Here is a 2,500-nt window from a genome sequence, read left to right as displayed (position 1 = left end):
TCTCTCTCTGTTTGTGGTCTCGCGCGTTGCATCAACATCGTTAGAAATCCAGGTTGTTGACGTTGATAATGCCGTTACTATGCTCATAGGGACAACATTTTTGCCTTCCTGGTCCTTTGTCATTCGAGATCTTCCATGTCTTTTCTCTCAGCTGCTAAGGTAAAGTCTGTTTTTTCTTTCTTTCTTTTACTGTCCTAATTGTTGTCCTTACTTTTTCTGTAATTCTCGTATAGGGCATATTTGAAAGGGTAAAAGCAGCCGCCAACCCAACCCAAGTTATGAAATAAACACATGCATATGGTATTTTTGTCCCATGCTACAGATTCCAAACCAGTAGGAAATCATGAAGAATATTTTTTTTTCTTTAGAGATCCTAGCAAGGGTATGTCCACAGATTTCCTGTTGCAAGCTGTCTCTGGTAGCCGTTGATAAGGATACTCACTTGAGAGAATGTTCATTAATTTAGTTTAGCCCTTTGTTCGCTTTAATTGAAAATTATTTAGGATTGGTTGAGTTACAAAGTTTGGCGATACATACCAAATCTGTATATGTATTACAATTATGTAGTTACAAATCATTATGTTCAAAGATCTGAGAGACTTATTCTATAGCACATCAGGATTTGATAATTCAGCTTTTTAATGTTGGCTGTTTAGCTGATTACAGTTGATATTCATATCAAAATTTGGCTGCACCAAACCGTTGAATATATCGTTGCTTTTTCATTTACCAGGGATTGAAAAATTTATCTATGAACGGCGAAAAGATAGTGGCTTATAGACATGCGCTTAATTAAAAGGTAAATCATCGTCATTGTAATTTCCCGTGTTTTTTTGTTTTTTTTTCCTCCAATGTTACAAGAATTTTTTATCGACCCTGAAGCTCTTCTCTGTCCAGCCACGTGCCACTCCACCCGCCACCGGCTTTCCATTGTAAACATTGCCCCGCCAAGTCACCTACGATACATCCCGGGCACCATGGGAAGTAAAGTAGACTGACACGCAGGTCGCCTCGCATCCGAGCCACCCCTCCTGGCTTGGTTGTTAGCATCTGTCCCCCTGACACAAACACGTCAGCCTCTGAAAAAGGACACCCAGAACCTCTCTGCCAGCAGCTTTATGAACGTCATCCTGAGACGCGGATACTTTTATCGCCTTTGGCCTGCTTTGGTGCCATGTGTGAGCTCGCCAATTTTCTTTTCTTTTTGAGCCTACGTTTATTGGCAAACAATATTTGCAAACTAATTCATTGCGAAGTGTCCCGTATTCTGGAGTGTTCGTTACTGGTGGTGTGGTGGTGGTGACCTTGTTGAAACGGCGTCTCGTTAACTGGATGTAGGTTAGCGCGCGATAGTGTGAGAAAGTTTTGTTTTGCATGCAGCTTTTTTGTGATGGTATGATGGCGGCTGAATCTAGTTTGTTTGGTGAAACGTATGGTTGTTTTAAGATTCATGTAGGTGTGGGAATGGTGTTTGTGTGTCATCGCTGTATGAACAATATGGTATTTTTAGTATCAGGTGTTGTACGGTATTTTGAAATGCTATACCGCATAGCCATCTTTCCTCCCTTGATATGGTTGCGAGGATTGGAATCGCGGCATACGTGTTGATAACTCGGCGTGCAACACTGTAATGACCTTTAACTCATCAAGTGAGCAAGGTCAGACTCTCAGGTGAAAATTCTTGCCAGGTGTCGAAGTGTTCCTATTTTCCGCAATCTTTCTCTTTCTTTTACGATTCCTCTGCGGAAGTAAATAGTAAGTAGACCGTCGTTTTGGCTGGGTAAATGATAGTGTTCCTCGCGTGTCCACACAAGTCTTTGTTCCTGCGGTGGGTGTGGGTTTAAGAACAAAATTGAGTTGAAGTTAGTGCCAACCACTCCAGGCCGATGGGATTGGCTGTAAACGACGTAGGTGCTCCGCGATTGGTGCACGGTGACGCCACCACACGCGCCATTGGCTGACGATGATGTCATTGGATATTTCTCTGTTTCGCAGCCGCGATTTCGTTTTGCCAATGTTGCTGTTGTTGTTGTTTGCTAGTGGTGAGACACGTAGAAGTTGCCATCGGAATTCGGAGATTTTCTCCCGGTAGCTCTCCCTTTTCTCTCACGGTTCGAGGTGGCATGGCGTGTGCATTCCATCGCGTTAGTGTAAAGCTGTGAGTTTGTTTGTGGCCGCGCACGTTGCGAGGGGCGGGGAGTGTTGTGCATGGGGAACGGAGGAGGGGATGCGAGACTCCCGTCCACCCCTTCTTTCTCTCTCTCTCTACCTCCCTCCCTCCCTCCCTCTCCCTCCCTCTCTCTCTCTTTCCTTCCCCTTCTGTCTGTAGCTTGTACTGTGCGTGGGAGGTAAGAGGCTATGTTTACCTATCTGCTTATCACAGAGCCGCGCTCATCGCCACGCAGGATTATGGTCTTTCCGACACCAAACCGAGTTGTCTGTGTGCCGTGATAGTACGATGACGTTTTCGGACCAACACAATGTCGCGCAGGTAAACCGA

At 44.8% G+C, this 2,500-nt stretch overlaps 1 protein-coding gene across 3 annotated transcripts in view; it reads left to right on the top strand.

Moving 5' to 3' along the window:
* Positions 1 to 2,500, top strand: part of raw (NDT-like domain-containing protein raw) — a 93,478-nt gene that overhangs the window by 37,920 nt on the left and 53,058 nt on the right. The window contains exon 1 of one of the 3 annotated variants that reach the window (XM_043025803.2): positions 2,138 to 2,158. The exons of 1 other annotated variant lie outside the window; for it this stretch is intronic. The gene's annotated coding sequence lies outside the window, so the exon portion shown is untranslated. Of the gene's footprint in view, positions 1 to 2,137; positions 2,159 to 2,199 lie in introns of those variants that run through there. One more of the 3 variants, XM_043025802.2, reaches the window with a different exon arrangement.

The sequence above is a fragment of the Penaeus japonicus genome, unplaced genomic scaffold (genome assembly GCF_977035675.1).
Source record: "Penaeus japonicus unplaced genomic scaffold, GWHDUDI00000001_assembly GWHDUDI00000033, whole genome shotgun sequence".
Lineage (NCBI taxonomy): Eukaryota > Metazoa > Arthropoda > Malacostraca > Decapoda > Penaeidae > Penaeus > Penaeus japonicus.
Note: the sequence above shows the minus strand (reverse complement) of the source record. Positions and strands in the feature narration are given on the sequence as shown.